A 25,684-nucleotide genomic window follows, 5' to 3' on the forward strand; every position below is an offset into this window, starting at 1 on the left:
TGATTATTCAAGCACAGGACATTTAACTTCCGTCAAAAATTTAAATTTAAATTCGTGTTAAAAAGTATTAATAAATAAGCCATATTATACTGTATGAGATTATTTTGATGATGAAAGATCTTGGAGTTAGTACTCGTTGACTTTCATGCAGGATTTTAGAGCTCCGCCACGCTGCTCCAATGCGGGTTGGTAGATTCTCATCTACCGCGTGCAGATTTCCTCACGATGGTTACCCTCACCGCGGACCTCGATTTGTATTATAAATACAAATTAAGCGCTTGAATTCAGTTGTGTTTGAACTAAGTATCATTGGTTAAGATTCACGTCTTGTAACCACTGGGCCATCACGGCTCTTTAAAAAGTAAGTAGGTAAAGTAAGTAAGTATGTAGTTGATGGAAACTAGTCACTACTGAGTTTCTCGTCGGTTGTTCTTGGTATATATATAGTTTGAACTTCTAAAATGGTGATTCAAATGCGTGTAAGAGCTTGCTTGAATAAAGTTTATTTTGAAATAGAATCTTGAAGTGCTCTCAGTACAAACAGCTATCGTTCTAACTACAGGCTGCTACAGACCTTAACCTATACATAACCTATCCGACAGAAAACCCCCATTACTTTTTATGGCCATAAACATATATCAAAATAACAACGTTCATACACGATTCCTTAACTGACTTAACTTATATCATTAACAATAACGTCAGAAAGCCAGTAACGCCGACAGTGACATACGACGTTTTCTTAATTAAACTTCGCTAGAAAAATTATATTTTGAGAAAACAGCAGATGAAGAGAGCTCGGCATCCTTATAAACTATTTCATTAAAGCACTTTATTTGATTGCAGCAATTTATTTTGATTAAATCGCCAACTATCACTGCAATAATATTAACGGGGGATTTGTGCGAGCCCGTCTGGGGAGGTACCACCCGCTCATCACATATTCTACCACCAAGCAGTAATACTTAGAATTAAGAAATGGTTAAAATTCCATACGACGTCAATGTCTATTAGCAGTGGTGACCATTTATCTTAAGTTGGACCTATTTGCCAGTTTGCTTACCGATGCCATCAAAAATGTGTGTGTGTGCGTGCTTTTAAGCAACAAAGATTAAAAATATATAACTTAGAAATATATTTCGTAACACACAGGTATTTTTCTTTGATATTTTTATTCGCTTTACTAAGGAATGTTTCGTTATAAAAGTTTTACAGGAAAAATCATTTGCTTTGTAACCGTTGCTCTGGAACTATATAGTTTCGTAGTTTTTATGAAAGAGCAGACATTTTTAATCTTTTGAATATTTCGAAAGAAAAATTCTTTGCTATATGCAAACTGTTAGGAAAATGTTTAAAATTACTGACCCGTTCGTGGAAATATTCGTCCGTTTTTATGTATTTAAAAAAAGAGCCGCTATTCAAGCGAATTTAAAATGATATTATTTGCGTACATACATGATACGATTATTATTGAATAGGCTATTATTTGACAGCACAACAAAAATCTGCCCCCATGGAAATATATGTTACTTGGAGTACGTTCAGCTAATATGTTTAAAATAAAAGAAAAAGTACGTGTAAATCTATATGCAGACAAATGTTGACTCAGTATTTTTTATAAGAAAACTAGCTGCCCTTCCTGATTTCGTGTGTCATAAGAATTTCATTTATTTCCCGATCGCAGCGTCATCTATCGGATTAAATTTTAACCACATGTTCGTTAAATAAACACAAAAAAAATCTCTCTCAAGTACACACAAAAATAATAATCAGGATATAATAGGATGATAGAGTTCAGTTACATACTTTTTTCTTTTGATATGTAAGTGGTCACCACCACACCACATATACAATGCCACTGTAAGACTTATTAACCATTTCTTAGATGCCCAATTCGACACTGACCATGGGAACTAAGATGTCCCCTGTGCTTGTAGTAATACTGGCTCATACACCTTCGAACCAGAATTACAACAATACTGAGTACTGTTGAAATCATAGTTCAAACATTAATCAAAAAACATCTTACCGCTTAGGTAGGTTATTCCAGTTTGATTTCCAAATATTGGAACCATCAAATTATCGACATTTAAAAATGATTATACTTGTAACAAATATTTACTTGTATTTAATCGAAAACACGTAGTCTAAATCTGACCAAGATTTCAGTACTTTTATGAAACATTTGTAATTTACATACACACTCAGAGTTAGGAGGAAATTACACAAATATAAAACTAAAAATGTCTTAAAATTTGTTTCCAATAATTTTATTTGAGAACAAACTCTTCCATGACATATAAATATCGAAACGTTAAATCAGACGAAAAGGACAAAAAACTCAGGCCTCAAGTCTGCACACAATTCAATCTACAGAGCATTATTGAATCAATACTCAGCCATTCGAATTTGCACTTTGACACTATCGAGTAAAGTTTAAATTCAATTGGCGTCGTCAGCATGTTTCAAGCAATTTGAACTTTATAGTCAATAATCTGTTCCGGGATTCGAGGAGTTTTTTTATTTGGAAATTGGTTCATTTTGATGCTTTCGAGTGATATTGTCTGAGTCTCAGGTTTTTGAGATGTATAAATATTTTAGTGTCTCAATAATGTGCGGTTTAATATAACTCTATTGTCGGCACACGTCATGAATTCTACTTATTTTTAAATTTACTTTAATTTACTTAAGTTTTAAGGGACAAGTTTTTTTAACGCTTTTTTGGACTCTTTTTTTATATGTAACACACATTTTAGTGCGGGTTGGTGGATACACATGTGGCAGAGTTTTGTTGAAATTAGACACATGCACGTTTTCTCGCGATGTTTTTTTTCGCCTCGGAACACGAGTTGTATTTTAAACACAAACTAAGCACAGCACTCAGTGGTACTTGCCTGAGTTTTAACCTGGGATCAACGGTTAAGATGCACGCGTTATAACCACTGGGCCATCTCGGCTCTTTTCTCGTGTTTTTTTTTTAAATTACAAGGAATGTTTCCGTAACGTGTTCTCTTGTAAATGCAATTAATAAAATTATATAAACATATAATTTAATTATATATCGATAAATGATTACTATGAATTCTTTAAATTGAGCATTGTAATTAAAAAAGGATTTAAAGTAGGAATGGTAACAGTCCAATAATATCCCACAACTGAAAACAGACATATTTAACTTTTAAAAATAAGAAGCATATACCACGCCGCTCCAATGCGGTATGGTTCACGAGTCAGACTACTACTCATATATAAAATTCTGTTAACAGCATAGCCTGTTGTTCTATTATCTCCGGCGTACTTTAAACAACTTATATTAAAAATAGTACAATTATTTGTGGCAGTGTTTGAACTGAAAAGCAGCTGGAAGCTGAGTTCATTCCTTTTCGCTATTATGCCTTAAATTAAATTTAAGTCTTATACAAGCTTTTCTGTTCTAACAATAACACGAGGCATTTTGTTGTGAATAAGCGAATTACAGAGCGGAGATATCTCAGTAGCTGGAACACTTGAATTTTAGCCATACGGTGCGGGTTATGCGGACCACCATTGAATATTTAAAACGCAAAAAATGTACTAAAATCCATAACACTTATATCAGACGTTACAGCGCGTATCGGAGAAGTTTTATTATTGCATTAGCAGCCTGTAAATTTCCCACTGCTGGGCTAAGGCCTCCTCTCCCTTCGAGGAGAAGGTTTTGGAGCATATTCCACCACGCTGCTCCAATGCGGGTTGGAAGAATACAAATGTGGTAGAATTTCGTTGAATTTAGACACATGCAGGTTTCCTCACGAGCACGAGATGAATTATAAACACAAATTAAGCACATGAAAATTCAGTGGTGCTTGCCTGGACTATATTATAATATAACTATATAAGTGGCTGCGCTTCGCAGTTTCATTCGCTTTAAATTTAAACTATTGACGTGACAGTCGTGACGTTTATTAAAAGTAATCGTTAACGTACACTTTGTCTGTTTGTATCCCTGCGCTGATATTGTAACAGCTGTTATCTCAAACTCAAATTCGTATATTCAATATAGAAGCATTATACTTAGTTATTGATAGTCAAATTAAACTCTACCACCGGTTCGGAAAAGGAAACACCCTGACCTGAGAAGAACCGGCGAAAGAAACTCAGCGATATGAGAGATCACTTCAGCGACAAGTCTGCATTTGAAGGCTTTATATATATAAACTATTTATTATTGTTGTATAAGTGTTATATAGTGTGTTCAATAAATAATCTATAATTCATATTATAAATGCTAATGGATTGTCTGTCTGTCTGTGTATTTCTTTTGTGAAAATTTGATTAAATTTGGTATGAAGGAAGCTTGAAATCCATGGACATAGGCTTCTTGTTTGCGCCTAACAACTAACGACCAACCCCTAAAACGCGGGTAAAACCGCTGGCGACAATTAGTCATATATAAGTGTATAAAACTTGTTGAATAAACTTTTTTCTGAGTGCTGTCTTTAAGTTTTGTATTGGACTTGTAAACACTTACTTACACTCAGAATCAATTAAAAATATTCTCCATTCAAGTTGGTTTTTCATTAAATCGAAAAGCTACAACCGGTTCGGGATGTAGATAAAATCTAGAAAAACCCGCGTTAAACTCTGTAGTCAAGTCGATTATATCCAATTAAACAACTTATACGAATAAAGTGAGAAAACAGAAATACCTACATTCCTATTTTCTACATATAATAAAATACTTTCTGTTCTATATACGAGCAAATAAATAAAATCATATACATATAAATTTAATCGTTTCAACAAATACAATTAACAACCACATCGCTTAGTGGCAGTAACATCGGCTTCAAATTATAGCCTTTGCCTAGAGTCTCATCATTAACATCACTTCAAGGAATACCGTTACAATAACACCGGTGTAAATTTATATTCCCTGTATTGTACGGAATAGAAAAGCGAACAAACGGAAGCTACTGAACGTTATTAGATTAAGGTTACGTTGTTTCCTATCTAGACTCCCCGGGAGCCTAATCGTGTTTAGGAAGATGTTCTGTCTCAAACTGAACTAGAATTTATAAACTATCGTCTAGTTCTAGATTTATTTTAGTTATTCTAGACTAACACTATTCTTTCTACGGATTTTATTATAAATGTATTTTTTAAATGTTATTGGTATTATCTTAACGGTAAATGTTTAATTAAAATGTCGTTCTAATTAGTAGCAAAAAAATAAATAATTTGAAATAAACATTCTATTTTTTATAATCCACTATCAGTCAGTTGTTTATCAGTGTAGGGTCAGTCTGTTAAGGATATTTTTTTATTAAATATGTAGGCGGACAGGCAAATGGGCGAGCTGGCTTTAAGTGGTCACCACAGTTCATAGTCATTGGTGCCGTGAAAAATTTTAATCATTTGAATGAGCCAACCTTGGGAACTGGCTGTAGTTAGACTGCGTCACTCACCCTTCAAACCGGAACAAAACAATAATATTGCTGCGTGGCAATAGAATATATGATGAGGGTACCAACACCACACCACCACCACCACCGTACAACCGTACCTACTACCTACCCAGACGGTCTTTCAAAAGCCTACCACCAAGTAAAAAGTCATTTGGACAAACTTACGTTCAGCAGTGAACTATGATAGGCTGAGTAGATAGATTAAGCAATCTTGTATAATTTTATCGATTATTAGAATAGAATCCAAAACGATAATTTGTAAAATATATATATATACTTGAATGTTTTCATACTATTTTTCGCTCGCGGTTTCGCCCTAGTCAGTCAGGTACTTCATTGAAACTACGACTGTTGTGAAATTATAAGTTGGTAAAAATGACGAATTAACTTGTAATTCATTACATAGTATAAAACAAAGTCGCTTACCGCGGCCTGTCCCTGTCATATATGCTTAGATCTTTAAAATTACACAATGAATTTTGATGCGCCTTTTTTAATAGATAGATGGATTCAAGAGGACGGTTTATATGTATAATACATGCACAATATAGTATAAAAACACTGATAATTTTAGAGTTTTCCAAAGTGATGTCGTAAATAAACACATTTTTTGCGCTTACATTGCAAATGCTGGCTCAATCCTACGAGATAGATCAAAATAAAGTACTACAGTATTGTATACCTTAAAAAGGTCTTCAAAAAAGTCTGCAATGGTATATTAGGGATTACTCACAATGACTGTTTTTTATCATTTACTTTTTACGAGAAATAATAGTTTCTTTTCGAATCGATTTTAAGCAATACAGCATTAATCCTTATCTAATTAAGTACCTTAAATACATTGTGTATTTAATATAGATCAATATGGCCCTTTACAGCATGTAATTGAAATAAATATTTTCGAATATATTACAGCAGCGCTGTTGTGGATTTTCGGACATCTAGGTGGTGCGGGTGAAATTTAGCTGCCGGGATTAATCCAAACAATTCCTCGGAACATTCCCCGTGGAAGATTCGGTAGAAGATGCAAAGTGATCCAACATCTCTACGCAGAGCCAAAGGATCGAGCAGATCAGAAAGGGCTTGATCGTCGATTATTATCGTCTGCATAGCAGTGAATGTTACTGATTTGCAACAAGTCATTGATATGCAGAAGAAACAGAGTGAGTGATAGAACGCAGCCTTGTGGAACAACAGCATTGACGAATTTTTGGTCGGAGCATGCACCGTCGACAACGACCTTGATGCTCCGATCTGCCAAAAAGCTGGTAATCCAATTGCATAATATCCCGGGAAACCCATAGGAAGGAAGCTTCGAAAGAAGCGCTTTGTGCCACACGCGATCGAAGGCCTTCGCTATGATGCCTCCCCCTTGCTCTCAGCTGCTTCCGCCCATTTATGAGTAAGGTAAACTAGAAGATCACCGGCTGAACGACCCCGACGGAAACCGTACTGGCGGTCACTAATCAGCTAGCACTCCTCTAGATACCGCAGGAGCTGGCAGTTTACAATGGACTCCATTTTCTTGGAAAATAAGGGGGTGATTGCTATAGGCCTATAATTGGACGGGACTGAGTCGTTACCCTTTTTAGGAATCGGATGCACCAAAGCAGTTTTCCATGAGATCGGGACGACGCCTAATGCGTAGGATTGCCGGAAAAGACGCGTTAAGACCGGTGCCAACTCGGGAGCACATGTCCGTAGCACAATTGGAGGGATGCCATTGGGTCCATTAGACTTATGAATGTCCAAGGAAAGAAGTGCTAAATGAACTGCACTTTGCCGGAATTTAACCTCCGGCATCGTGGTATCACAACGCGGGATTGTTGGTGGTGACTTTCCTTGGTCATCCAGAGCCGAATTTGACGCGAAGAGAGAGCCTAAAAGATCAGCTTTCTCCTTCGCGGAATGGGCCAATGACTCACCATGCTTGTGCAGAGATGGAAAGGAAGGCTGACAGAAATTCCCTAAAACGCCTTAGCGAGAGACCAGAACGCACGTGTTCCTGAAGGGAGACGCGCCAGTCTCTCGCCAATTCTGCCAATGTACTCCGGATTCGCCTTAGCAATCACGTTTTTGAAGGACCTAGAGGCAGAGTTATATTCCTTTCTGAATGCGCTGGTTTTTACATCACGAGACGCCGATGCGTTAGCCCAGTCATGGTAACGTTCCCATTTTCGGCGTGAGGCCGTTTTGTAAAAACGACTAAACCAGGGCTAGGACTTGCCACCGATGGGCACAGCAGAATATGGAATGAACAGTTCCATACCCTGAAGCACCACATCGGCCACAGAGTCAGCAATAACGCTCGGATCATCCGGCGAGAAACAAACCTGCCCTCATGGGTAGGATGCAAAGAAGGACCGCATCCCATCCCAATCTGCTAACTTGTAGTGCCACACGCGGCGGCTGCCCACGAAACGAGGTCGTGAGTACCGCGCAACCAGCACTGTACTCCGAACGAGAACGTGGTCCGATGAGCCCAGAGGGGGATCGACGGTAACCTGATAGTTATCCGGATGGGAAGTCAGCAGAAGGTCCAACAGGGAAGGTGTATGATGACGAAACGCGGTAGCTTAGCTACCACTTTACGCCGGTTTTAAGTGAGAGTGTCTAACGACTGAAAAACTGTGAACGTTGTAAGACATTCTGTAGTAGGTATATTAAGTATCAGCATTGAACCCGTGCGAAGCCAGGGCGGGTTGCTAGTTATTAATAAACAACGAAACTCATATTCACAAGCATTAGTTAGGATTCGGATTCATCAAATTGTTCGTAACCACACCCGCCCGTTATGTCAAAGTTCATGTTAATACAAATCCAAGTACGTAACCAAAATTAAATGACCTTTACTAGAATCTGCTCACTTAGTCCGAAGGGACATTTCTAATTGGTCATATTTCTTGCAAGTGGGTTAGCCCCCAAGGGACGGGTAATGGGAGAATTCGTTTACTAACGACGCAGGACTAAACGTTCATTGGATTAAATTTCTCTGTCTCGCTCGGTCACCTTCATGTAATATATGTTTTATCTCACTTCGTTAATTGTTGTTATTTAAAAGAAGAATGTTTTAAATGTTAGGAACTTTTCCAGTACAGTACCTGGATTGGATGTTCACGTACTTTTCATAATCGTAAAGTGAAGTGAACGACGTGATTTGAAACTAACCAAATAAGCTCACACCCAGCTTACTAGTGATAGAGTTCCACTATCTTCCCCCCAGCTCTGTCACTACATCAACCAGATGATACTAAATTTTTGTTATATAATTCTGGCTCTCTTAGTTACATGAAAACAAAGTTAGTACAGAGTGGATGAAAAATGAATTTATTATTTGTTTGACCTTATTTATCGTTTGGATGTAATATGTCAGAAACTACTGCTAAACATCCACCGCATTGTTATATTCTGGTTTCGCCGGTGAGTGAGCCAGTATAATCGAGATACATAATATCTTAGATTTCATGATTGGTGGCGTATTGTCAGCGTGAGCGATGATTACGTCTTCTTACAGTCGCGGCGTACAATGTTCCAGATATAATAAAATAAAACATAGCTTGTGGTTACGAAATTTCGTGCTATAACAGCAGTGGACTCAGGTCCTTATTTATCTCTAATTTCCTCTTACGTATTAGGAAGATATTTTATTTTAAATAGTGGTTCCTTTGTCCGCACCGGCTAAACCTTTGTAAGCGTGAAAATAGCTCGTGAAACGCTTTAGAAAATTCGTTTAGTATCGTATCGAAAATAGCGATATCGGTTAAATTACGACACGATAATATAAATATATAAAATGAGAACAAACCTTTGCTTAATCTTATAATACAAATACATTGCGTTGGAAAAAAAAAACTATAATTATATCTGCAGCGTTTTTTTAGTTTTATTTAATTCTGGCAACGCTTCTTTCGCTGCTATTACAGAATTTTCGATAAGGCTCAACCTACTTAGCTGTTACTTATATCACCTGGAATATGATTTAATTTCAGCAACCATTACCTGAATGTTTTCGATAATGTTATATAGAACTGGTTGTTCGTCCCGACTTCGTACGGGTAAAATTCACTCCAAAACCTTCAATAAGATCAGACAGATTTCCACAGTAATGAATCTGTATAGTATCACATACAGAATATCAACATTGTACACAGTAACACAATAACGTAACTGGTGAAAAGAATATCATACGAAATGAATAATATAAAAACGAGCAAATGAGACAGGCTAAGAAAGAGCCTTAAATTCATTCTGCAAGCTGAAACAAACCTTTTAGACAACAATAGCAACGAAAGCAACAGCACGAAATCCAATAACCTCGGCTGTTCCGATTTAAATTCAACTCAACACACGTTAAGATTCAATTTTGAATAGCGTGGTTTATATTTGTTTGTATCAATGTTCTGCGGAGGCTACTTTGATTTCTATTTTTTGCTACATAAGAGTCGTTCTCGTGTGCAAGTGTATCGATATGGTGGATAGTGAATACAACGGCCTCTGAAATGTTTGAAACGTCGTAACGCGAGGCAGATATTATGTAAGCTTGTTAGTTTGTTTCTGTTACTTTTCGTCCGTGTCATCGTTTCGAAGGGTTACGTGATTATGGGAGGGATTTTCAGATTTTCGGAGTTTTTCCATTGAGCACTCGGTATTAATTAGTTCATGAAATTACTATATACGGATATAACAAACATAAGGAAGGCAGAGGCGCCAATGAGCCACCCGGTGGTAAGTCACCCCATCACTTATAGATATTGGTGATATAGAACATATTAAGCATTCCATACATCACCAATGCGCCAAAATCCTTGGAAGCTAAGATGATATGCCCCTTGTGCTTATCGTTACACTGGCTTACTCACCATTCAAACCGAAAAATAACAATACTATTGTTGTTTTGCGGTAGGATATCTAATGAGTGGGTGGGACCTACCCAGACGGGCACAAAGCCCTACCGCCAAGCAAAAATAATTATAAAATAGCTTGGTATCTAGTGAATAAATACTAATAACATAATGATGATGACGCCCATGGGCGATTCCGGCCAACGCGGTCATTTTAAACTGAGACTAGCCAAGCTCGCACTTACAGGAAGCCTATAACCAACAGCCCTATATGCTGTCCGAGGCTTGTGAGTCTAATCAATGCCAAATATTATGTTGCAGGCTGCCAATGACACTTTATCGATAGCTGCCCAAACAATTTACAGGTTATGTAACTGTGTTAAAATGTATTAAATTATTCTAATCATATGGTTAAGTAGTTAGAGCTTAATTGAAGATTTCAGGTTCAAAGCTGGATAAACGCCGCTGAAATTTCATGAGCTTCCTTTGTGTTTAAGATAAAGATTTTTAAAAATTTAAGATAAACACAAATGAAGCTCATGAAATTTCAGCTTGGCGCTGATGAAAGAAATTGTGCAGAAACACGCACGTGTCAAATGAAAATCTATCACATGTGTATCAAAATCAAAATATTCTTTATTCAAGTAGGGTCATAAAAGCACTTTTGAATCGAAGTGTTACACTGTTGAATTCAGTTTAAAGCTACAACCGGTTCGGAAAGTAGATTCTACCGAGAAGAAACGATAAGAAACTCAGTAGTTAAACTTTTCCACCATTTTAATTACAGAGTCTGTCAGTAAACAACAATATTTTTTTATATATTCTACCTAGAAGTCAATAAGTACTAAGTTCACGCTTTTCTATCTTTAATATAATCTTGTATTGAGTAATATGCCTTATTTTTGACTTTAAATATTTTAATATGCCAAGTTAAAATGCCTGCGTTCCATAAGTAGAGAAGACCGTAGCGTAGTAGTAAGGCACTGACAGGGTGTTATTTTATTAATCTTGCGGTAAGTCTGGGATGATTTCATAATAAATTCTCACCCAGCACATTTTATGAATGTAACAAAAGCGCGTATAAAAATGATAAAATATGCATTTAATAATTTGTCTCGGAGTTTATTCAACACCTGACGCGGAGTGGATTGGATTTTGTTGTGGGCCTTCCTCTGGGATTCTACGAAGATGATTTATATTACTAATTAGTTTTTGTCCCTTTCATCGTTCGCTACAACGTAAATGGGCCAAGGAGAGCGAAAAAGAGAAAGATAGGTTACTTAATTTCAAAATATATATAACTATACTATTAAATTCGGGGACTTCGTAGTGCTGAGGATGATGTCGAAGTCAATATAAGAGTAGTTTGAACTTTTGTTTGGTGAATTTACCGTGGACAAATGATTATCGTCCAAAGCCTTGTAAGTCTTATTAGACGAGTGTCAGCCCAGTGGTTCAATGGGTGGTTCAATTATAAAAAAAAGACTACTAAAAACTACTGAGTTTCTTGCCGGTTCTTTTCGGTAGAATTTACATTCCGAACCGGTGGTAGCTTTACTTTAAATAGTTTGTTAAATGACGATTCAAAAGTGCTTGTAAAAGCCTACTCGAATAAAGTATATTTTGATTTTGATTTTTTTGTTAATCATTTTAAAAAAATACGACAGTATTTTTGTCTGTACCTATATCCAAAATAATTTTCTTGATAGTACTAAAGCTATCAGCAAAAAAGGAAAAAAATAAAATCTGTTAACAAATAGTTTATTTTATGCCTATTTAAATATAAATGAGCCGAAATGGCCCAGTGGTTAAAACGCGTGCATCTTAACCGATGATTTCGGGTTCAAACCCAGGCAGGCACCACTGAAATTTCATGTGCTTAATTTGTGTTTATAATTCATCTCGTGCTCGGCGGTGAAGGAAAACATCGTGAGGAAACCTGCATGTGGCTAATTTCAACGAAATTCTGCCACATGTGTATTCCACCAACCCGCATTGGAGCAGCGTGATGGAATATGCTCCAAATCTTCTCCTCAAAGGGAGAGGAGGCCTTTAGCCCAGCAGTGGGAAATTTACAGGCTGCTAATGCTTAAATATAAATAACTCGTACAATATATAGTTAACAAACAATTGGTTAATTTCTCTAATGTTATTGTTATGCATACGAATATTCTGAATGAAATCATCCGAGAATTTTTAAGATTAAAGATTTCTTGTTTAAGTTACATTTCAATTCTGTTTGGATTTTCTAAATTGTTTTCATTTACGTAGTCGCCGTTTTGAAATTCCATCACGCCGGTCACGGAGCGAAATATTGAAGTTACGTGATACTGTCGGCTGTTCCGAGATTTTATATTTTTAAAACATCCGAATGTCGTTAACAACTGTTTGTATCATTTGATAATTGTAAAAATGTTTCGTATTTCTATTTTTGTGTATATAATTCTTTTCTTGCTCAGCGGTGAATGAAAACATCGTGAGGAAACCACGGCTTGAATAAAACTATAACACTTCTATATACTGATTCGAATTGGAGCAACGTCGAGAAATGAACTTAAAACCTTATCCTTTAAAGGAGGTCTTAGTTCAGCTGTGTGAGATTTATCGGCTGTTGCTTTAGTTTTTCACTCATGGCAATAGTTGGAACCGCATGCATAATATTTTGTCTCTAATATAATACTTTTGGGCTTATTTTATTTTTGTTAGGGAAGCAAACAGTAATTGTTGCACGCATTAATAACTAAAGTCCGATAACTTACTTTTTGAATTCATTTTTGTCAACAAGAGAACACCTATAAGTCATAAATTTTCTTATTGTAATTTTTACAAGAGCGATGTCCGCGTAGTGGATTAATGTACTAGTTACGACAGCTTCAACTATATTTCTTATATTTCGTAGTAAGATACATTGAGAAGAAGATAATATGTGGACACCTCATATATTGGCGCTGAAAGAAACACCGTTACAGAAATAATCAATCAGATTGATCTGATAAACTGCTACGTAGCAAATTCGTACTCCATAGGAAAATTGCTATCAAGGATATACTTCGATGTACATTTAAGTGTACGTATATAAAACGGAAGACTTTTAAAAACCGATCGAAGGAGAAGTTTTTCCGTACGAAATTTCGCCAAGCCTTAACAAGACTGAGAGAATAGGAATATTCCTTAGCGAGTATTAATAATACAAAGACAAAAAACAAAGTTTATATAATTTCAGAACGAAACGATCTCACGCAGTAAACAATTCGAATAAGTAAGTCAACACTGTCTAAAGAAGACAGATTATATTACGTTTATCGGCAAGGTAAAGTCCAAGGTCCAAAGTCCAAACCCGAGATATCAAAACGACATCACAAAAGGGTTGCGTAAAAAATGAATATCTCCATAATACGCATACCACCCGCATCAATCTTTGCAGAAATATCGACCTGTTGTATATCAGGTGGGCCATCAATAGGTCATTCGGGATTTCCTGAGTGCTCCAAAACTGGTGAGCCTCATAAAATCCCTTTGAAATATTTTTGTGGGCTTCTTGAGCTGGTAAACGACCTTTGATAGGAGTAGCTACAAGGTTTTACACCAATTATAATCAGTGCATTCGAGGATCTTCTCGGCATTAATATTGCTCTAGGGCCCTTATAATAACTCTGATATTATTATTCTTAAAATACTCCTACAGCTGACGGTCTCATTGGTTTTTTACCTTTTTTTTTCTCGCTGGATAAATATATCACGCGTTTCCGCCACATAAAGTGGGTGGTATGTTGGACTCGTCGGTGCCCAGGACGCCTAGGTGCCTGTTCAAGTTAAAACAGGATATAATTTAGTTGTCTGGATTTAAAATTGTGATTACGACCCATTTATTAAAAAAAATGCGTCATTTAACTGCTCATTATTACCACATTGAAATAATAGTAAAATGATGGAAGGAGTTAAGGGTCTGTAACCAAGATTTCTGCATCCGACCTGTGTCCTTCACATCGCTAGGGGACCTGTATAAGGTTCAGCTGTTAAATGTAATCATGCTTTCGTTCAAAACTATTCAGCGTTTAGCTGACTAAGGAACAAAGACCCGAACTTTTGCGTCTGTTCGTGAGATTGTTACCTTGCCGTTTGATACAAAGCATACTTAACGTATATTACTCTGAGGTTAATCTAGTTGCCGAAACATTGTAAGGTATTTCTAAGTTGAATATCCTTGAAGTATAATAAGATTAAATTGTCGCTATATTATTAATCAAATTACGTAAGGACTAGAAGTTAGTCATAATCGAATATTATTTATTATATTGTTAAACATTTAGTAATCGGGGTTGTAGTTTATTTTGGTATTAGGGTTTTGTGAAAGTCTGTCTGGGTAATTAGTTCTCGTTTATTCTAGCGCTAAGCTTAATACTTAATATAGATATGTTCTGGTTTGAAGGGTGAGCCTGTGCAACCACAGGCGCAAGGGATCTAAACATATCAGTTTTAGTACCATTTTTTCCAAAAAATTAAAATCGGCCTAATATAATGTAATATGACTATAGTTGCATTTTGTCTTCAACTCATACAAAAGCTTAAAATATCAGAATGTCTAATAAATTCTGAAACGAAAGCTTGCTTAGGCATTATACATATATTGTAATATGCACTGCAACTCATCGTGATAACATCGGACGTAGAAAAGTCAAAGCAGAGGAATATCAAAGAGTAAGGCTACTACCCACTAATGAGCAAAGACAATTTCAGGAATATAACGCTACAAGCGTTACACTAGAAAGAGAAGTATGTATTTTATACGTGCTTCCAATGTCACACTTGAAACGGAACTTCATAAACTTCATTTTCGGGATAATTCTGATAAGAAAAACATATATTTTATTTGTCACAAAACAATCTATTTGCCCTTTATTCGAGTCACATAATGTCATTTGTCAAAAAATATCTGTCCAGTCTTTTATAAGCCCGAGACATTATTTGAAAAGCAATAAAAATATTTACTTGGAGTTTTTTCTGAAGACAGATCTTTATACTATGCAAGGAAAATTTTAAACAGAGCTGCGTTTTGTATTAAATTGGGTAAAGTTTACCGTGAACGTTTGGAAAGTACTATTAACTTTACAGTTAACTGAAATAAAAAATAAACTTGAAACTGATCTTGAACTTGATCTTGAAAAGATTTAGTCAATAAGGTACCACTGAATTATTACATGCTTAATTTGTTAAAGAAATATACCCACCATACAAAGAGTTAAATAGAGTTTAAAAGAGAGAAATAGAGTTTGCCAGGCTACTGTAGCCTGGCGAACGAAACTATAAATCTTCTACGTGGAATGGAGGCATGGATATGTCTCCCCGATAATATTAAGCGATACAAGAATTACTGACGGTGATGTATTTTTAAAGCAAATTTATGGAATGTCATACAAGAAAGTTCTAGAGTTAAAGAGTTAGAGGTCAGCTTCTTTTGGCGTTAATATAATACTATTTAGTAGAGAATACATTTTTGGCATATGAAATGTTATCTGAGTCACAAGAGAATGCTACCAAAACAATCACACCTTTTAGTATGTCCCAATAAGAAATGTATGTTAATGTATTGTTGTCCTTGGCACGGTTGAAGTTGCATTAAAAGTACCAGAACGAGCTATGTACAAACCACTATCGTGGATAATAACTCATATATCTCTGAAACTAAAGGTGAAGTTTTATTACAACGGATGCGTTAATAACACTTTTATATTTGAGTTGAGAACGTTTCATTTAAACATCGCCTTTGTAATATATCTCGCTCTGTCTCCCTGCGGCAATACGGAGAAGTTGCGTACTATTCCTATTATTTACAAACCCCTTTATTACTTGTGTTTTGTAACAATCGGAAAAATAAAAAATCTTATTACTCAGCCAACGAGTCAGTCAAAATATTTTTAATGTCATAATCAAGCCTTTCATCCGTTACGAACTTTCGGAAATTTCCGAATTACTTGAAAAATAAACAAGTTTTTTTTATTTGGCTTGACTCAAAAATTGAACCCAGGTCTTGACATCCGCAGCGTTGTAAGGTAGCTACTAAAATAACGAGGCTTTAAATAAGTATAACATCCACGTGTGTTTCTGTTACGTTCCTGGTTTTATCTCACAGATAAGTTTTTCTTCAATTTAAGTTTTTCTTAATCTTTACTTAATTTAATTGGGTCACTTCACGTTTCTATCATCATTGAATTTACCTGCAAGCACGTCATACTGTATAAGTTCCTTTCGTAGCATATTAAAGGTATTAAGATATGAAAAGAAAATGCTATCTAAAGCCTTAATAAACAAGGTTTTAACATATTCCACATGCACAAAGCTAAGCTATGATTAGACGCTTTATATTGAGGTCAGATGCCGCTTGTTTTACTGGAGGATTTCAGTTTTATGACTTCTTAAACGACTCTAATTATACGTAAGTACTCAAATGCATGACTTAATATTCTTTGACGTTTCGTGCACTTTTACGTTAGGCTTTGATCTAATTGTAAACGACTTTGACGCTTTGAAACTTTTTAAACTTCTTGCGTACTTAATGTATGTAATGCGGGAAAAGTTGAGAGGTACTCCAGTTTGGAGTTGTTGCTTGATTAGAATAGATTTGTTCAATGAATTATATGTGTAGCGGCTTCTTTGCTGTTTCAATCGCTTAGATTATTATTAGACGGTCCTGCTCCAATCCCGGGGGCCATAGCACGATATTTATTAGCCTTAAACCTTTTCAAGAATTAAATTAAAAATATCAATTAAATAAATCTGCCACATGTGTGTTCTACCAACCCGCATTGGAGCAGCGTTGTGGAATTTGCTCCAAAAACCAAAAGATAAGCGCGATAATATAAAAACTTCACCATAATTACATAAGTACTATTACTATTATTGGTATTGGCAATTCAATTTAAATGTATATATAACAAAACGATATAAAAACTGGGAGAAGGGTACATAAAATAATGTATTAAAAAAAAATATATCGAAAGATGTTTTTCAATACGACCATGTAATCTCCATATTTTAAATAAGCTTTAATAAAAATATCGATGTTGATAACGTGACATACATTTCATAAATAGTTGGAAAATGATAGTAATACTGACTTAAGAGAGTAAAATGTAACCAGTAGACGAGCGGTAGAAATAATTAATAGCGTAACTGAAGTTCACAAAAATGTATCGACCGCGCAGACATCGCTCGCAGTCAAAACTCGGTTGTACAAAATATGATGCCTGTCGCGTTCACCTCAAACATTTTTGAGGCAATCCAGGAAAAACCTAGTTACTGTAATTATGAAGCAATTTCTTTGGGCTGTTAGTTAGGCCTGAAGCAGGCGTGGGATTACGGGAAATTAACGCCTTTGTGTAAAACGACCTATTATTGCTTGAAACGCTGCAATAAAATTGCCGTAATTTCTAGAACTAGGCCAAACTATTCACATAAATCTACGTAATCCCTTTAACAAAAGGACTTTAGCATCAAAACCTTAAGCATTTAAAAATTGTAAAAAAAATGTTAAAAATATAGTAAACGTTATCAAAAGTATAAACTCACTATGTGTGATCTAGCACTTCTAACTAGCACTGAGAAGAAATATTAACACAAATTGAATACGTGGTGCTTACGTGGATTTAAACTGCTGTCTCACTTCCAGCCTACGTGATCTATCCACTACACCATTTTGTTCTTTATACTATTCATAAAAATAATAATGATGTAAAAGTAAAGCAAAAAAAAACATATACTTTTTAACAAAGTGAGTTTACTTACAATCTATGTCTTGAGGAGAGTACATGAAAATTAATTGCAAAAAACTTTAGGAGGTTTGGTTATTTTTGTATCGCATCAGCCAAAAAGAATTTCGCAAAGAGCTGGCAGCAAAGAGTGCTAATGAATAATAAAACTTTAGTCACGAATATTTAATCGAAGGGAACCAAAGTTATAAAAAAACCAATAAAATAAATAAATATTTGATGAACGAATTTCAACAATTGAACAAAACTAAGCCCTTAAAAATACCAAATGTAATATTAATGTCTTGGCAGGCTTCCATAAAACATGTACTGAGTTGGAAATCACTGTTATAAAGTGGGACGGCGCTGGCTTTAAGCTTGGCAGCAAAGTGCATACACTGACCACTTCGAAGATACTGTCAGTTGAGAGGGAATTTACTGCAGTTCTTATATGAAAATAGAAAAGCAGACATCATTATTATTAGTATCGACATGGCGACCAAAAATATTTTGTGTTGAATATCTTTCTGTAATCTGACTTTCTGTTTGACTCTTCCTGTAAGCTATTAATTGATTTAAAACGAAACATTCAGTTAACAAGGCAAATACGCATAATATGATCTACCGAAAAGTAATCCTCATTTTGCAATTTTAGGGCTTAGATACCTTATTTTCTAATAAGCCGCCAATATTTTGATCAAATGTTGTGAAAAGATAAGTAAACATTGAAGTCAATCTTTAAGTCTATCAAGATTTATAAGTCTTTGGAAGTTTGCCACGAATTGAACTACTGGACCAACATTGACGATAAAAAGCTAGACGTCCCAAGTCTGTGTAATGTATCCATAAAGTTTAGAACTGAGACTGACCATAAAAACTTCTATTTCTAAAGGAAGTGACACTTGAGTGTATTTTATTTTCTTATTTAAAAATTTATGGAAATACAGACATAGTTGTTTTCCCCCAAAATAGCTAGATGCCAAAAATATTTTAGGAGAGAATTTGATTATATTCTTGCCAATAAATTGCTAATCAAATAAACGAAAACTGCTTATTGTGATCATCTAGAGATAATTTATATTTGACATAAACATGTCGAATATAATAAGCAGTATCTCTTCAAGAAACGATTCAACTTTATTCGAGACACGTCCTAAATTCACAAGAAAGAAGGTTTTCCTTTTAGAAAACTGGACGGTTTCCACAAACTTCGTAACTAAAAGCCATTAATACTGAACACGTATTCACACGTCAATGCAGGCATCATGTGTAGGATAGCCCTAATGGAGTTCCCTTGAGATGCTGCAGCTTTGTGAAATCGATGTAGTTAAAGTTATAGAGATATTAGACACCGGTGAACAATCATGGCGTCTCTCGGGCTTAGATGACATGGACAATTTTGCATGGGACATTCGATAATGTTCTAAATAGAGCTCAATTTTAGAGCCATTTCATCATGGACTTTGATGGGATATCAATAATTACAAAGTGCTATTGTTGTTGAAGTTTGAAGTCCAGTTTATTTAATTTTGGCTAATCATTAATAAAAAAAGACGATAAACAGATGATAAAAAGTGTGGCATTAGTTATTTGTCGATTTCCATACATAATTTATGCATAGATTTTTTTCTATTTCGTTACTACTGAGTTTGCTGCTGGTTCTAATCGATAGAATGAATATAAACAAGATTTGAGTGCTCCAAAAAATTTAAAGGGCTTTTTGCAGAACTGCTGTGAAGCTTTAAATTTTAATTGATTGGCATTTTATTGTCGTTTCATATCAAGGCATTTGTTTTGCTGTTATAAATAATAATTAATACTCCTGATGATTCCCTCAAAACGAATATTGTTATTTTGTCACTCAAGACATTTAAAATCAATTTTATAGTGTATATAGTATATTACACATCGACTTATATCGTTGACTTTTGATCTAAATCTGCTTGAATGACCAATAAAAATGATCAATTACAGCAAAAATATCGGCTAAGATTTAGATAGGAAACATTTCAGCTAGACTTTAATTAAGCGTGTTAGTTTTAATACAATCCATGAAGACTTTGGCCGTTACTGTACAAAATGTTCTCTTAAACAGATTTTGCAAACACAGCTGCAGCAAATGTTACATGAAGCAACAAAGACAGTAACCGTTACTTTGAAGTGTTAAGAAATTACAAACATCGAAGTGGACAAAAATAAGTTTAAATATGTGTTCAAACAATAAATGAAAAAGACAAATTATTCTACTAAATATACTATTGATGATAAAAGGAACTTGGAACTAGAGTGTTTTCAATTCTTTTGGAATGAATCTGCACGCCAAATAGGTAGCTTTCAATTTAATTAGCCTATTTGAAAAAAGTTTGAATCTTAATTTGTTTTTGAACAGAAAGCTAAATAAACATGGCTTAAAACGCCATGACGCACTGAATACTGGCGATAAGGTCATTTGGGCCTTCATTTTTATGATTTTTTAAATTATAATTGATTATTAGTTACAGTTTTTAAATGTCCCACTGTTGGGCTAAAACCTTTTCCTCTTTTGAGAAGGTTTTGAGCTAATTACATCACCTCTACAATGCATGTTGGACGATATTAATAATTTATTTCTGTGCCGTAAATACATGTTAACAAAACGAAATATATTTACACATATACGAAAAAAATAAGTTAAAAATACGAAAAAAACAAGCCACATCGAAGCAGTTCTTAATTAAGCGTAATATAAATTTAAAGTACCAACAAGGGCGCTGTTCATTTTCCATAAAATTGGTAGGTGTCAAGTATAAAGTTGGAAACCAGAGGCTATTAAGCCAGACCGCTTATTTGCACGTCAGTCCAGCTCCCTCGCGTCGGCTGCTAATGGAGTTCACTTGGGATGCGACAAGTGATTATGACATCGACGTGCGGTGTCAAGTTTTAACTTCAAGTATGAAGGATATCGTAAATTTAAAATGGGTTATAAAGTGGAGTTGTTAAGTGAATTTTTAGTGTACTTTGATGAGAGATATTATATACGTGTAATTTCACTTTAATAGTCTACGTAAGAGTACTTACTATGTAAGAGTAAGTTTTGGAGTGACTTTTATAAAATCTATGTCTGTATACGAGTATGTTTTCAATCAATTTAGTGCTTGCTTTAAGGAAACTTTAGGGGAGATCCAGATATTCTTCCACATGAACATTTACCAAACGGCATTGGAGCAGAATGGTGGAATAAACTTCTAACCAACACTTTAACGAACCTTTTAGATTTCTTAACACAACTTTTATCAGTTTCCATCAGGTGAGCCTCCTGCTCGTTTGCCACCTCTAACATAAATATATATATATCAACATAACTGTACACATACACTCACAATCGATCAATTATAATACATCACAAAAGTACGTACAGCACAACTTTGTAAGTATTACATGGTATGTTTTTTTGTATTGAATATTACCAATGCCTATTTTCAAGTAATTACCAATTTTCCAATCCTTTCTTAATAAATTGAATAAATACGATAGTTTAACCATCTACTACTCGAGAAATACACATTGGAAATTCAGTCATGACAGTAGAGCAACAATTACTTCATATTTATTGCTGAAAGTCGAGAGCTAATTACAGCCGACAATAGTTGACTCGCAAACAGGATTAAACGTGCCGAGCTGAATGTCGCACTTCATTATCCAATAATCGTCTGACGGGTCACTGGTTGAGATGAGGAACTACATATATCGATTTGTGAATCAATAAAAAACAATATTACATTTAAAGTTTCATGTGAAAATTTTCTTAATTTACGATGTGAGCTGATTGGTGTTTTCCCGGGTTTAAAGCTGCGGTCTCAGGTTAAGAATTCGACCTACTGGACCGTTTATACATAAATTAATATGTACCATTCGGGATAGAAGGGTAACCACTTAGTTTTTTTTGCAGTCTGTCACATCTTCACTCCGAATACAATGAATCCGTTAAAATAAATATTCAAAACTGAAAATCTTGTAAGATCCTCTTTGAAAAATATATTTTAATTTTATATATTCTAAACTTATAAATTGGCACTTTATATAACAACAGAAAATTTTTGCTGGGTTTTTATGTTTGTAATACCCGATCGACCTCAACAAAAATTACTCTACCGCAAAACAGAAACTCAGTTACATTTCTGTAAATTCTGTAACGCGGTGTAAAGGCCGACTGAACGAGAGCAATTACCAGTATAATGACATAAAATAGCTCCGATCCTGTGGTCGGCAGGTATCGGTAATACACCTGGCAATTGGCTCACCGACCGTTCACATCGCTTGCCATTAGCCGACCCGATTGAAAAATGGCCTGCTTACACTCGACACAAAAATCGATACGAACTTCAAAGTCCAATTAGCCGAACAATTGAAACAGAATTTTTTAAATAAAACACGCTGGATGCTGCAGCTTGAAACTATTTAATTAGTATAGGATTTCTAATTTTTTTAATTAATATATATTTTTAGTATGACATTAATAAGATTGTTCATTTCAATTGAATTGTATTTTATTATTAACATACATGACGTAATGGATGAGATATTTGGCGATGTTATTTTATATTATCATGAATATTGGAATTGTAACAAATATTAGCGATCCTTTATGTAGCCATTGTTGGGAATTAAGATGCTATGTCCCTTGTGCCTTTAGTTCTGGTTCACTCACCCTTCACACGCCAATGGGTGGGTGGTACCTACACAAACGGTCTTATGCAATACCTCCAAGTTTCTCGGTAATATCTACAGTTAGATCGCGTGGTAGCTCTACATTTAATACAATCTTGTAAAATATCTATTCACAGCGGCTTTTACGAGCTCACCTATGAATTCTAAATCGCTGGTTGTTTTTTTAATCTGTTACGACCGTTACTCGGCTGTAGTGAATCAATATTTTTGTTTGTTTTGCTATACACGAATATTTTTGAATCTCTACGATTTCGGAAAACGTTGAAAATATTTCTGTTGCAATAGTATCAAAAACAGGAAAAAATATTGTGGTGGAATTCTGTTGAAATGTTTTTTTTTATCAATATTTTTAACAAGTATTTTCATTTCTGAAGTTGGTACCGTTTTGAAGTTCATTTAGATTTGGCTCATCCCTAAACTGCATAAATAACAGTCGCGTTCATTATATATGTGCTGTTCGGTTTTGATCGTGGTTCTGTAAATTTATTGCTGCGTCGACGGGCATGGCGACGTTTTGTTACGAGATAGAAATTACAAAATGCGGACTACGCACTTAATGCTAGTAGTAATTATAGGAATAGTATTAGCTAAATAAAAACTTGAGCCGAGGTGGCCCAGTGGTTAGAACGCGTGCATCTTAACCGATGATTTCGAATTCAAACCCAGACAAGCACCACTGAATTTTCATGTGCTTAATTTGTGTTTATAATTCATTTCGTGGTCGGCAGTGAAGGAAAACATCGTGAGGAAACCTGCATGTGTCTAATTTCAACGAAATTCTGCCACATGTGTATTCCACTAACCCGCATTGGAGCAGCGTTGTGGAATATGCTCTAAAACTTTCTCCTCAAAGGGAGGGGGGAGGCCTTAGCCCAGCAGTGGGAAATTCACAGACTGTAATGTAAAATAAAAACTTTAAGCTGTCCTTACTATAAAGTAACAAATACCATATCACAGTCTGTATATAAATATGAAGCCACTTAAATCATCTTAACGTATAATTTTTAACATTTAAATCAACATAAATAAAATGTATCCTATCTAAAAAAAAATTCATGCGAGATCTTGAAATTCAGTTACACTACAAATTTTATTTTAATTATTTTATCCGGCAGAACAATTAGGTCCTAAAAAGTTGTATGCCATTGCTTCAATATAACATCAAAAATTAAATTTAACAATATATTTTTTAATATATTATATTACATTGTAAGGATCCCCGACATTTTATTTAATATTATATTCACAGAAGTAAAGTTTAAGTGATACCGCAAGTATGAATTCACCTAAAAGTTTAACTGCATTCAACGCAATTACTTTACAAACGTATGAAATATCTTAGAAGTTCAGCTATGAAAATATTAAGAATTGCTGAACGTTGCAAAATGTTTTAAACATAACAGCTACAAGCCAAGCGTACTACGCAGTCATTAAATACTCGGTGGATCGGAACTTTTGAAATATCGACATTAGGTCGAGTTCACACTAACCATAAAAACCGACTGCTGCGGTGGACGACTAATGGTAGGCGAGTTGTCCACAGCACCAATCCTAGTTTATTAGTGGATCCTATTCAGGTGTTTATAATTTCAAGGTCCAATTAAAGCAAATAATATTCAATATACAATTGAAAACATATAAGCTTTGGTTAAGAATATTTTTTTATATGATAAAGTCCACCTGATGGTAGGTGGCCATAACCATGCCAGTGTCTTACACTGGCACTTCGCTGGCTGCCAAAACATATTTGTGTTATAGTAATACAATGTGTATGTTATTAACATAACAATAGTGCACAAATATACGTAAACTAAATCGGACTCTGCACTTTGTTTTAGTCAAAGAATCTCTTTAAATCGTGCAGTCTTGCTCGCTTTTAAAACGGCTGACAGTTCCGATTTCCGAAACTAAACTATTTGCACGTGACTTAAGCTATCGGCTCGTAGACGGTGGACATGATCCTTCCACTTAGCTTAAAACTCTTACAGTTCTCTGCTAACTTATTCAAAGTGGCATTAAAGGGTGTGGACACATTTTGTGTTTTCACAATTGAATCTGAACATTGAACGATGTTTTAAAGGTTTCAAAATGTTTGGCAATAAGCTGTTAAAGTAAATTAGGTTAAAAAACCATCAATGCAAGCCGTATGTTTTTGTTGTGATCTTCTACAATACGAATGTTTATTGTAGTTAAAAAAATCCCTTACTTTATTTGTCGATATCGTGTGTGTCCCAAGCGTTACAGAAGTATTCACTGAATTTAAAAAGCAAGGCAATAACTCACAAATATTTGTAATGCGATTTTTACGTCGACCAAAATTGAAAAATGATTTACTGGTGTTTCTAGCGCTGCAGTTACAGTTTCATATTTCTACATCAGCGCCAGTAAATCTCCCATACAGCGCCTTCGAAGCCAGGACAATGTACTCACACGTAACATAAATCTATAACGGATTGTTTGTTCGTAAATATTTTATGAATACGGGAATTTTTGTAGGTAGATATCCCTTATCTTTTAACTTACGACATAAACTTCTTTGAATTTACTTACACGTAATATTAAATTTGAAAGCAATTGCCTCACTGCTGGGCTGAGTATTTAGGGAAATCTAGTTTGATATACATTTGATAGAATTTCATTTTACATATGCACATTTCCACGCGTGATGCATTACTTACACAAATTGAGTATATAAAAAACAAGTATTCTAGTCACAGAACATCTCTGGGTATAAAACTAACAGTCAGTTAAAGATTTCATCACACACTGAGCATCCACTCGAGGGCATATTCATTTATACGCCGAATACCTTACTATGACCCACGTCGTTGAATCGGTTCCCTAATGAATTCATTTTACATTTTTGTTTCATTTTATTGTTTAAACGTCAGTTTGAGTGAAACAGCAAAAGAACAGATGAAAAATGAAGGAAAAAGGACCCGAC

At 35.0% G+C, this 25,684-nt stretch overlaps 1 protein-coding gene across 1 annotated transcript in view; it reads right to left on the reverse strand.

The window, feature by feature from the left end:
* The window catches only part of LOC113399604 (complexin), a 294,863-nt gene that overhangs the window by 140,191 nt on the left and 128,988 nt on the right, over positions 1-25,684 (reverse strand). The window lies entirely within an intron of this gene.

The sequence above is a fragment of the Vanessa tameamea genome, chromosome 24, assembly GCF_037043105.1.
Source record: "Vanessa tameamea isolate UH-Manoa-2023 chromosome 24, ilVanTame1 primary haplotype, whole genome shotgun sequence".
Taxonomy (NCBI): Eukaryota; Metazoa; Arthropoda; class Insecta; order Lepidoptera; family Nymphalidae; genus Vanessa; species Vanessa tameamea.